The sequence below is a fragment of the Empidonax traillii genome, unplaced genomic scaffold (assembly GCF_003031625.1).
Source record: "Empidonax traillii isolate 1590-97213 ecotype Southwest subspecies unplaced genomic scaffold, ASM303162v1 scaffold183:size818647, whole genome shotgun sequence".
Taxonomy (NCBI): Eukaryota; Metazoa; Chordata; class Aves; order Passeriformes; family Tyrannidae; genus Empidonax; species Empidonax traillii.
The window spans coordinates 594,409-606,825 of NW_020955376.1; the positions used below are offsets into that span (position 1 = coordinate 594,409).

The following is a 12,417-nucleotide window of genomic DNA, read 5'->3' on the forward strand; positions in this document are numbered from 1 at the left end:
AGATAGCAGACTAAGTTTTCCTTATTTTCAGAAGGATGAAGATCATGAAAAGATCACAGTGGAACTATTTAATATACCTCTCCTGGTCTAAAAATATTTTGCATTACATGTTGACTGCACCAAAAATTTACTCATAAGTAAAGAAGATCAGTTGTTTACACAGGCATTTTAATTACTGTCTCAATAAGACCTTGGTATTCTAAGATGTCTAACAAATTAAGAAGTGCAAAGTCACAAGGAGATCATGCCTCTTAACACTGCAAGGGATATTTCTAAGATAACTGCTCTAAAGCCATATGTCATTTCAGTAAATAAAACAGCAATTCTTAAAAAAAGAGTAAGTAATTTCAAACCTGTGATCTCTTGGTCATGGTATTGATGTTCAAGAAACTGTTAATGAACCGCACTGTACAGTCAATATATCATACAAAACACTGAAGACATATTTTTGTATCCAAATCTAAGGATCAGATAGGACTTATGCCTAGAGTTACTGACCTGTTAGTGTAGAAATTTCAAGAGAACTGCAATATGAAGTTTTGCATGATTGCATTTCAAGTTACACATTTTTAAGTGATGTGGTCATTCTTCAAACTTTGAATGTCAACATATTTGGCACTGGCATAGGGAACTTTATATTAAAAATACTCCTGGAACTTTATACTAAAAATATTCTGACACTGTTTATATTGTGAACTGTTCACAACATAGTTCATAAGCAGCTACCACTTTGGTTCAATATGACAAACTCTTCACACAGTTGAAAGCTGTGGTATACAGTTTGTGAAGTCTGAAGAAAGGAGCCTTGAATGACAGACTGATTTACAGAATACCTGCTTAGATTGAAAAGTCTCAAAAACGTAAATAAAAGCATATGGCTTCATCTCTCAAGATCTGGCAAATCATCATATAAATGTATATGTTCTAAATAGGGGAACAAAAACCCAAATCCATGTACAAAATCTCGAAACCATCTGAACTGAACTGACAATTCAAGTAACAGAAGAGTCTGATCTGGATCATTCCTGGTCAGGTAACTGACTTCATCTACTGCAATCCACTGATTGTGAAGGACTGCTGAAGTTGTTTTGGATATAGTGGGAAGGTATTTTACTACCCTGTAAGCATTTTGGGTATTTCACAGGTTTACTTGTTCTGTAATAGGAAATTCAAGCACTCTTTAGAAGTATTCTGTGAAAAATATGCCAGAGACATGCATCAGCTTTAGAATAGCTCAGGACATGGGTAAATAATTTATATAAATGTAGCAAAATTTAATTCTCTGTCCTGCATCTTCTAATTAAAGATAAAATCTCTGTGCTCTCACAATGAAGATGATCTCATTACTCATCTGTTGGCTATTCTGTCCCACTTAGGCTTATGCTACCTCAAACTAATACTGAAATACTTCTTGCAGTAGAGACTTGAAATACATTTCATCAAAGTCCACCTGACTACTTTAGTTTCCAAAAAACCTTCTGCCACAGGAGAAGGTTTTCCTATTTCTCACTTTCCCTCTTCAGGGCTTTTGGTTCTGGTCCAAATATTCTATCCTTGTACATGTGGTATACCTGTTCCTAGAGGCAATTTTGAATTTGAATATTAAACATCTTTAGATTAAAAAAAAAAATTCTGGACATGTTTCATCAGCTCAATTTAGAAATCTCAATCAAACTAAAATCATTTGCTTTACAAAATTTTAGAGTTGTGAAACTTATTTCACCAATATTATCATTGGTGCAGGGAAAGTAATTTTAGTATATTCTATCTCATTGAAATACTACCTTATTTTGCAGCATCATGCCTCAGATTTGATTTTACAATATGACAAAATTGATGACCTACAGATGCATTAAATTAATTTAGAGGAACGTAAGGCAAAGGTTCTTTTATTCCCTCAGACTTTAAGGATTTTTTTACTTGTGTTTAATAGCACTTCAATAATAACAACACTTAACAGAGTTACAACTGAATTTGCCAATGAGACAAACAGTTTTGGTTCTCAATTCAGCGTTTATCAATACAGTTTCTAATCCCTGTCTGATGGTTCCGTCTGAGCCCCACAAGTTACTAGATGACTATACTACAGAAAATACAGTTTTCAGTTTTCCATTTCCTTTAACTTTCTGCTTGAAAAATATGAAGCTCTCCAAGTGACCAGATCTTTGTTGTGGTGGGTCCCAACTTAATTCCAAGAGTGACAACTCCATCTTTCTTTGGGCACTTTCAGAGTTTAGAGTCAAGCCCAGGCAAATCCTGTAACTTAATTAACGTCACAGTTATTTCAGAAAATGTCTTTGAATTCTTCAGACCATAGCATTTTTGTTAATTGTTTAATAAAGTAATATGCAATATGAACCTTAAGAAAAGTGTGGGTCATGTTCTGGAAAACCTCTTTTACAAAACAAGTCACTCCATGTCTCTCTACTGATGCTACATGCAAGCAAAATGGTGGGACAAACTTTTTCAGCTGTGACAAAACAAAAACCTTGTTCGCTATATGACTACAGCTCAATGTGATAATTGATTTTCTGATCCTACCATATTTTATATTCCATTTATTAATCTGTCTGGTTTCAACTTAAAACTAACTATACTAAAAAGTTATTTTCATCAATTACTCTTGCAGAGGGCTAAAACCATGGAAGAAAAGGCCATCTATTATTAATTAGTAGCTTGATAAATGTCCAGTGGGGTTCATTTGACATGGTTTCCTACAGTAGCTGAAATACTTTATACTGATAAAGAAGCAGGCAGGAGCCAATCTAGTTCCATCTAGTGGAAGTCACTTGGGTCTGCTTGTAATTTAACTGAGTAGATTATGGTCAGGTATGTAAATTAGCATAAAGATTGTTAATGTTTTCTAAGCACTTAAATGTGCCCATTTAGAACTGGCTAAATGTATTTGAATATTGGCCAAATACATGACAGTGTATGAGGAAGCAAAAAATTACTTAGGATCTCTGTAGAGCAAACTTAGTTCCATAAAAATCAGTTTTTGCAGAATTGGTTTCCCTACCCTCCCCCAGTGACAGTTTTTTGAGACTAAGTAATACTTTACAAATGACATGTGTACCATTGGCTGGAAACAACAGGAACATTTTTCCTAAAGGTCCTTTGTTTAATACTTTTTATGCTTGCATTGTAGTATAAAAGACTGTAGTAATTTAAGAAGAAAAGACTTATTATATTAACTAGATAATGCAAATCTATGTTTATTCTTCTGTATACACTCTTGAACATGCATTCCTCTCTCTAGAATTATAAGAGAGATGAATCACTGCAGAGGATGAGAGGAGTAAGGTGGTGGTCTTGGCCCTCTAACATGTACACTGTACCTGTTATAAGTATTCCCTACATCCAGACTACCTTCCAATTCTTGCCTGTGACCATGAGGCCTGTCACCACCCAAATGCGTGTATCTGACCACAGGTATTTGACCTGCAATGTAAAGTAAAACTCCAGACTTCAGATTCATACCTGTAGTGCAACAGTATTACACTGACTTTAATGGAGCTACAAACTTAGCTGAGTCGCTGGCCAAGTTTACTTTTATGATTTCACATTTGAGAATAATAAGATTAAAAATGTAATTTATAAACTTTTTTTTTTTTTTTTTTTTTAGCTAGTATAGAAGGTATTACCAAAATTTTGCATAATTTGTTAAACTAGTTACTAGTGAGTTCCACTATATATTCAGGTAAAAAAAAAAACCAAACAAACCACAAAACACTAAAACAAGCAAACAAAACCAGACACAAAGCATTTGTTTTTCCAAGATATGAGTAGTGAGTTTATAACTGTATAGTTAAGCCATTTAACCAGAACATGTATGCAAATACATAATCATCCTGTACATTTATTATCATAATATCCATAGGCTAGATTATTTATGAATACAGTACCACTTTCACAGCAAACCAGCAGAACAAGGACAATTTTTCTAAATGTTTCCGATGACCATCTAGTCTCCTCTTTAAACATTCACTGTAAAGCATCTTCACAGGGTTCAGTATATGATGGTGACAGCTTGCATGTATAGACAGGAGATTATGTAGCATTTGGGTTTTTTTCTTAATTTTTCATTTATGAATATACAACGTTGAGACTAATGAATTTCATTGTTTGGATTCACAGTATGAATTCCAGAACATCAGAGGTTTAGAAATGATTGCAATATATTTATTTTTCTTGATGGGTCAGGGTAGTATTTAGTACTTGAGAAGTCTCAGAATGTTAAACAGTGGAACACTTTTAATTTGCTTTTTTTAAAAATATTTTGTTTTAAATTACGAACAGAAGATGGAAAGCTATGGGTTACTTATTATAAAAACAAATCTGTTACATTCTACTTGCATTTTCTGGAGAGAAGAAGTGAAAGTTTTGTTTGCAGCTACATTCATTGTCACTTTTCTGTATCACTAAATAAAATAAGAAATATTATCATCATCATCACATTGACTTTAATTTCTAGAAAATTAGAGTAAATAAATGTTGCAGCCAAACACAGAAATGAAGCAGTTTTTACCTGATTCACTCATTTTTCAAAAAATGCTGCCTGTGCTGAATTTTACTTAATTTTGCATTCTACCACGTCATACATATTCAATATCATAACTGCAGGCTGAATTTTGATATGTGTTTCTAGGTGTACAGATGGGAGGACAAAGGAGTCTAGTGACATATGAAAAAGGATTATTAGCATGTATTGCTACTGAAACACTACAAACTGTTTTCAAATTTACCACGTCCAGAAATTTTAATCAACTAAAATAAAAACCATTAGTTAAAAACTTCCAAAATTGTTTTATTAGCAGACACCTATAACACATCAGCCAAAAAAACCTGCTTTCTGGCACTTTCAGTTCTTGCACACAAAAGACATGTGCAAGACACAGAAGATATACCAACAAGAAATACTGCAAGAAATACCAACAACCTGCAGATGCCAGCTTTCAGGGTATTTTAAGAGGAAGTTAAAATGTTAGATGACCTGATCAAAATGGAGGAGTGAAAAAAATCCAACCCAAATAAACAGAAATCCAGCTAATTGAACACATCAGATTTAAGTGGGAGGGACAACTGTTGGCTGATAAGAATCTGGATTCTAAAATAAAATAATTTGTGGATGGATCTGCTAAGAGTTCAGAGGCTGCTACCAAATAAAACATTTCCTCTGAGCACCATTTATTCTCATCTGGAAGTAATATCAATTTCTGCATTCCTGTAAGTAAGTGTGATTTGGGCATTATATAAAATCATACACGTTTCACTGCGCATGATTTCAGCAGTAACTTTCAAGTTTAAGGTCTTCAAATGGCTTGATTTAATTAAAACTAGTGACTCTAAATACCACATGTTAGCTAAGGCTTGCTTCCAGATACAATTCTGAAAAAAAAAAGAAAAAAAAGAAAAAAAAAGTATTTGTGTTTTGTATTCCTAGAAAATCCATAGAAGAATCAAGATGTAGTTTTGAAATTATATTGTACTTTTACCTGCCCTTCTTTTTCGCATTGCCATAGTTTTTTTTCTCTTGATGATCAAAAAATCAGAAATTACTTAGCAGTTTAGCTAAGTATAAAAATGTACAAGTGTAGCTCCAATTATCTTTTAAAATAAAATTTAACTCTCCTTTAAAATATAATTCCTAATCTTCTAACCGTTTCAGTAAATTTTACATGGCTCTCAACATTTTTAGGATTCTGAATTTTGACATGAATTATATGACAACTATTTGACTATATAGTTACCACAAAAGCAGCTGAAATGATAAACTTACAGGAACATTTAATAACTTAAAATTATCACAGATTCCACTGAAGATTTTACAGGATTAGAAGCAAGATGAGCTTAAGGTAAATTCAAGGCCAAGTCCCACACTGAAAGAAAAAAAAGAGGCAAGAGAAGAAAGAAGCATTTCAGTTTGAAAAACTTCCATGTTTCAGCTTTTCCTAGAGAAACTAAAATTTCTCACTCCTTCGTGGTGCGTTCTGCCAGCTGAATCATTTCTACAGTTTTATGGAGACATTGTCTGGCCAGGAACAAAAGAACGTTACATTCCCTGAGTGAAAACAACTCACCCTAAAGCTTGCAAATTACAATTAAACACTTAAACTCTTACTTGGAGATGTATTTTTAAGGTTAAACTTAAAAAACCCCAAACTTTTACTGTTAACATGAGTTAATAATAGTAACAAATATATCCAGCACACAGCACAGTATGCATCGTAATAAATTTTTCCTGTGAAAAATTTATACAATTATCCCAGTATGAGTGTAATTCCTATCTTTGCAGGAAGCCCACATAAATAACAAGATGAGTAGGCAGGGGAGAGCCGAATGTTTTTACAAATTCAAGCACTGTAGAGGGATTACCTAAAATTAACTCCACTTCAAATGATTATATAAAGAAATGATCCCTAAAATGTGGTAAGAATTTGAACATTTCCCAAATGCTGTGTTCTAGTGTCTTTTATGCCTGTGCAAACGTTATTCACCAACTCATAAAACAGCTCATATTTTAACTTAACTATTGATCAAACAACACTGATTTCAATATTCCCGTAATTTTTCATCCACTAACTACAGTTTTCCTGCTATTTTTCCTTTATATTTATTTGCAATACCAAAAAAACTCTCCAAACCTTTGCCTTGCACATAAACATACAAGTATAATCAAAATACATTCCCCTGCATTTTCACATCTTTTTAGAACAATTAATAAACAACCAAGAGAAAACTCTTCATTCACTGTTAATTCATCACATTCATTTTGGATTTGTTGCTTACTGGAGCATCATGTTTAGAGTATTAATGGGTTTGTCTTAGTCCCTATGTCTCCTTTGATACTACACGCTTTTGAATCATCTCAAGGCTTTCTTTTTATTCTTCTTTTTAAAACTGTGCAAATGAAGAAACCATTTTTTTTTAAATTAATATTCCCCTTTAAATCCATATTCAGACTATTTGAGTTTTTCTGTACTTCATGTTTATCCTAGCTGTCTGTAGAGCAATAGAGTTACCTGTGCATGTTGGATGGTAGGGGTCAACAGCAATATCAGCAGTTTCTTAAACATTTATATTTACAACTTACCTATTATAAGGAGGGACAAATGTTCCATTGGCCAGCTAAGCCTTATCACTCTGCAGAGATCAGGAAATCTGCCCTGTGCTTCCAGGGAGATGTTGGCATTAAGAATGATAAAGACCTTGGCACAATCTTTTCAAACTAATCTATAAGAAGCTTTTTAATGGCTCAGAAATTTAGTCAAGCATTGGTTAATTCCATGGTCTAATTCTTCCAAAATGCTTTATTCAGAAATCTAGGTTGAAATGACATATAGGCAGAAGACAGATGACACTTAGTAGCAATACAATACATAATTTCAGTGAAGTCTAGTTAAATCTTGGCAATAAAAATACAATAACTGACAGGACTTTCAGACTTAAATATATATTTTTAAATGTTTAAACTGTGTATTCAGCAGTGTTGGCCTGATGTATGTCTTCTATGGAAACTTCTGGTAAGCTTATAGATACTAATTCCTTCTTTCTTTCTGACATACACAAGCTGCCCTGACATATCTACATTCAGAAGCAGCTAAACACAGCATTATTAGCTCTTCTTGGCAGTTACTTTTAAAAACCTGAGTCCAAGCCCTAGCTTTATTATGTGGTAGTATAAACAGTAAAAACTTTCAGCAATTAAAAAGCATGGTTACTAAAGAAAATACTGCCTTCCTGACCACAAAGGCTTTCAGAGTTATGTCTCCAGTTATCAGCTCCGGACCTATAATTTTTTAAGTAAAATGCATGCAGAATTTTTGCAGTACTCATAAAATTAAAATTTTGATCTGTTCCTATTTCTTTGTGTGTTTCTGTTTGTTTGGATTTTTGTAATTGCTGTTGTGTTTTTTTGTTTAATAAAAGAGTTTTACCTTTATGCTCCCTCTCACAACTAGTTAAGTTCCTCCCAAAATAGCTCTTGAACACGAGTCCTTTTACATATGAATAAAACCTTGTAAATCATAAGGGACAAAGGTCTCTACTGCAGTGTATGTAAAAAGATTTACAGTCATATGCTGTATTGAGCAGCATTGTTGAATAGAATACAGCATACTGCATCTTTGACAGGCTGAAAGAAACCACATGCCAGCTCTGATTTCAGACTTGCCTAAGAGGCAGACTATGTTCTATCTTCAGCACATCACGAAATCAAGCAGTCAAAGGAATAGGGAAAAGAGGAACTGGGAAAGAAAGCAAGGCTCAATCTGGTTTTGTTGTTGCCCTACAAAGTATTCTTAGCTTCAGCTTTTTCCCGTTTATATGTTCCCCAGAACAATTATATGACACTTTTTCACTTTAAAACTGAGTAGTAATGAGAAACTACAAGCAAGATTTTGTGTAACACCATTTAACCCAAACTCTCTGGGGAAGTAGGAAGAAAACGTCACCCAATCTTTGTTGCCGAAATACTTTTGGACCATCAGAATAGCCAGGTTAGTTTTTCAAATACTTTCTATTTCTTCTGAACTATCTGCATTAATCCATTCTTTGACAAAAAAGGAACTTACCTATAAGTTTCAATTAGATAAGTATTCTGTGAAAGGAATAATGGCCCTTCATTTATTTCTTAAAGATATTTAAACACAATTGTAAAGAAATTAAATCTCAGTAGCAGTGTGTTTTGTCCTCATGTTTACCATGGAGTGCAGAGGAGGAAGGATTCAAAATTACACCACCTAGGTGAAGCTGTGACTATAACCCCGAATATTCACGAAAAAGAAGACTAACAGCATAAGAAGAATTAAAATATTTATATGCATGTAGGACAAGATAAAACAAACAAAGCACATAGATTATTGTCTGACCCATATAATCTTTCTTATGGTATAGGCACAATCAGTGAGGATGATGGAAAGAACTTATAGATTATTCTTAAGAATACACGCAATTTTCAAAAGTTTTACATGTTTTGCATGAATCCAGTCCATATAAATGACTTCTAGAATGAAGTTGATATAGTATTGTACTGTCAAAGTACCGTATGGTCAAAATGGCACTTGGAGGTCTTAATTTACCTGAGATAGAGACATTTAAGAAGCTAATGACAACTTTTTAGTAGTCTGAGCTTCTGTCCATGCTTCATCCATGCATGACCACATTTTACATAATCTAGCACAAAATTTATCTTGGATTGTTTAGGAAAATAAACAACCAAAACCAAAATGATAATATTTGTTTAAAAGTATTTATATTAAAGTTTCAAAATACCCAAAACTTTGGTGAGTTTGGAAGCTAAATACAGACTTCGACTGAAATACTATGCAAAACCTCTATTCTCTTCCTCATCTGGCTAGAACAATACATAACCTCTTGATGTATATCTGGATGCTATAGCATAGACTGTCCTCATTACAGGCATATTTACTGGTGCAGAGAGAAGATCTTTAAAGAGATAGCTGTTCATCTGCAAATGGCAAAGTACCTTCATCTTTTCATATACCTTATTTCCTCTGATTGCATCCAAGCCTCCTTCCCTATGCCTACATTATGGTTGATGACAAAAAAAGGGCTTCATCTTTTAAAGTCACATTTCATTGGTTGAATTACATTTAAAAAAATAAAGTTATGCAGGCACCAATTAAACTACATTACACTTAGAAAGGTAGGATATGTCATGTATAAGAGAGGGGAGTCCAACAAGCTTTATATCCTCTTTCCATATAGGATGGTTCTAATTCTTTAGAGTGATGTAATAACACCCAGAATTTCATAAGTCTCTGCTCAGGCTTATTTACAGAACTGGTAGAATCACAGAATCATTCATGTCAAAAGGGAGCTCTGGAGTCACCTTGTCTAACCTTCTGCTTGAACAGAAAACTGAACAATGACTTCCTGACTCCCTGATATCCTAGATGATATCAGAACACAGAACTTTTCTTATGACCTTTTGTAATGCATATAAAAGCTATCAATATTTCTGGACACAAAATGGTCCACTGTCAAGTAGTACTATCTTACTACAAGTTTTTAATCTATGAATGCTGAACAGTTTATCAGCATAACCCAGCTCCTGGCACTATATAATGTACTTTAAGGTTTCTATAGATCTGTTCATTGGTTGGGTATGACTACTGACTTCTATGATTTCATCTGGAAAGCATTTCAGCTCTACATGATTCCCAAAAGTTTTGGTCCCCCTTCTTTTTCCCCACATTATTGTTACTTATGTGCAAAATAAAAAGGAGCTAAAGAGAGGTCTTATCTCAGTAAAGGTTATCAAAACTTAATTTAGCAAGTGTATGATTGCAGGACAATAAAGACGGGAGACCTGATTCCCTCTTACCTTATGCCAGTATAAATTAATTTTGTTAATGTAGGAAATGATATTTACGACAATTTCCTATTTTATGTTTTTAGGAACATGTATATAAATCAGACTTTCAGCTGCACTCATTTCCAAAACCAGTTTCATCTCTGTTTTCAGTGGAATTAGTATGAAACTAAAAGCAAAATGTAGCTCCTCTATTTCAGCCTCCCTCCTCTAAAACAAACCATAAGCCATTTCTAAGCACACTAGTGAACTTGATTTTTTTTTTTTTTTACTTAGGGATTTATATTACCGACTTTCATTGACTTAGTCAAATGAAAGAGAATTAAAGCTATTCTCCTAAGTGAAGTTTTCTGTTCCCTGAAAAAGCTTACTAAGAAATAGATACTTTATCAAGGGAGCAAGGACAACAGGCGTTTCACATTGCATGGAAAAAGAAATCTTTTATAAACAAACAGTTTACGTTCTGCTTAGCACATATCCAATGACTGTTTGATTGCATATCTGCAATTACTGGGGGTAGTGATTATCTTCTTTGTAGAATGTTCTCACAGAATTGCACAATGACCTAAAGATCACAGACAACAGTAATACTACTCTTTCCCCCAAATTTCACACTCTTCAAGACTCAGATCTTGTCCAGGCACCTCTCTGAGATAATTCTGGAGGACTTGATCAAGTTTTACATCCTGACCAGAACCCTACTGCGGAATCTTTCTTTGGCACAGCTGACCTCAGATGCCAGGCAGAACCAGTGCTCTTCCTGGCACAGTGGTTGGGTGTCCACGAGTCACTAACACAGCACATGCTAAATAATACATCTGTCACAGAGATCTTGGAAGTGCTGGAGCAATTCTGTTTCTCAGTCTTTGTACTGCCTTCAGTGCAACTGAGAGCACCATGATAGTATTTTCCTCCATCCTAAAGTAAAGAATGGATGCAGAAGTTGCGAATGTAATCACAAGACGCAGCAAATCTCCCAGTGAATCAAAAAGCACATGGCATGACATACAGGAACTTAAAATACCTTAGAACATCCTTCAGCAATTAAAGGTGAAGCAGCTAAAAAAAGAAAGGTGGTTCAGCCACTTGAACACCTAGAAATAAGAACACTTTGAACATATATTTGCCTTTTAAAAAATAGAAATAATTTGAGGAAAAATTATCCCATGGATTACCTCTATCTTTTGGAAGGAAACGTCTGGGGACTAAGAAAGTATAACGTGTTTCCCTTACCATTGTGATATAAAAGAACAGGATGTAGTTTTGACTCAGACTTATGATTTTTAATGTTGGTTTTGTTGCATTGTGACAATTTTGCCCTAGAAAATGTGAAAAGAGCAGGGCATGTGGGTAATTTCCATACTAAGCTATGCAATATTAATCCACAACAGCTTTTCCAAGTCTTGCATTTTAGCATGCTCGTAGAAAGGGCAGCTCAAACCGATCTTGGACAGGAAAGCTTGCTGAGTAACAAGTAGTTAAGATTAAAATGAAGGTCCTTCTCCCTTCTGTAATTTAAAGGTTATGTGATGCTACTTTGTCTTCAAAGTACCTGTTCTAGACTTCTTCAGATTACACTATGATTCGGCAGTAAATGCAGAACTTAGTATGTTACTTTTTTGGCTTTCTTGAAAATTTTGTACATTGTTCTGTTACACAGATAATTATTCTTCCCACTTCAAGAAAACAAAAAAAGAAACCCACCTACTTTTAAGTACCAGCTGGAGAGTACCTTGCCAGCTTATAACAAGCTATATTTGAATAGATAGTTTCTTTTTTTATATAATATTAATTTTATGGAACACCCAAAGGCACTTCACATTTCTGGTCAAAAAGAATGAGAAGTGTTTGCCAAAGGGACTTGTCCTCCTACTGGGAAAGAGAGTCTCAGAAGCATTAGGTTATTCCTCCTCTATAAATCTTTAGAGATCTGAAATCAGACTGAGAACTCAAGTTAGATTGATATTTCAGTATTCCTTAGTAAATATCATTAGCATTGTGGTGCTTTCATTTTTTTGTTAGTTTATGTTTTGCTATAGTGGGTTCTCAAGAAACGATGCTTGTGAATTACACAAGAGATA

The 12,417-nt window shown here is 34.1% G+C and overlaps 1 protein-coding gene across 1 annotated transcript in view; it reads right to left on the bottom strand.

Annotated features, from left to right (window-relative positions):
• Positions 1-12,417, bottom strand: part of RORB (RAR related orphan receptor B) — a 131,272-nt gene that overhangs the window by 81,913 nt on the left and 36,942 nt on the right. The window lies entirely within an intron of this gene.